Raw genomic sequence first — 1,007 nt, forward strand, 5'->3', positions numbered from 1 at the left:
CTAATTCTCCATCTTAGGCGGATGGAAGGGACTGGCCTAGGAGTTCACGTACAGCACGGTGCCACCTGGCAGCAGCATGACAGGGAACGGCTCTTCAGGAGGTCTGACGGTGGAGATGCTGCTCAAAGGGACAGTTCCTGCAGGTCCTTCCCACTGACACAGACTGGTTCCCAGCTCCAGAAAGAAGTGGACAGGGCAGGCCAGGGCCCAGCCTCCAGAGCTCCGGGAGGCACTGGTTCCAGGGTTTCTGGAGGACTAGAACATCGTGCCCGGGCTGGGGCTGGCACGGACTATAAAAATGAAACCCTTTTTTAAAAAGTCATTTTATTATATTGTTTCAGAGTGCAAAAGGCCTTTAAATAAAGCCTAGACACCACCAAAGAAATAATGACCTTGACCACATAACTTCCTTTTAAATGCATCTTTGTAGATATCATAGCCAAGTCAAAGGAGAAGCGAGTGTGGGGAATGGTCATGAAAACGTGTGTGATAGGAATAGTGACTGTAGCATTGCTTTTAGTAACAGAAAAGGGGGAAAACAGCCTTTAAGACCAGGTTTTTAAATTCTGTTATATCCATACACTGCAAAAATATCCCTTTGTGTTTTGGGTTCTTTTTGTTTACTTTTTTAAAATGAGGTAGACCTATGTGTACTGACATGAAAAGATGTCAGTACTAGGACCAGCAGTTGGCGTGGTGTTTAAGGGCACTGGACTCCCACATGGCCGATCATGGTTCAAGTCCCAGATCTGATGGCTTAAACTCACAACGGGCGCATATGCATGCGTGCCCAGAATCCCGAGAGGAGAATGGAGAAGAAGGGATTGTGGCATGGTCACCCCCCCTTGGGGGTGATTTCTTGCTTTCTGTCTCTCTATCTCTGTCTTTCTGATGAGCACACACACCCTATAGCAAAAACCTTTGCAAACAAAATCAATAAAACATGTTGGTGCTGAGCTTTTAAATGAAATAGCAAGTTGCAGAACTTATGTTGTTCTTAGGGAAAG

Source organism: Tupaia chinensis, unplaced genomic scaffold (genome assembly GCF_000334495.1).
Source record: "Tupaia chinensis unplaced genomic scaffold, TupChi_1.0 Scaffold144641_1, whole genome shotgun sequence".
Lineage (NCBI taxonomy): Eukaryota > Metazoa > Chordata > Mammalia > Scandentia > Tupaiidae > Tupaia > Tupaia belangeri.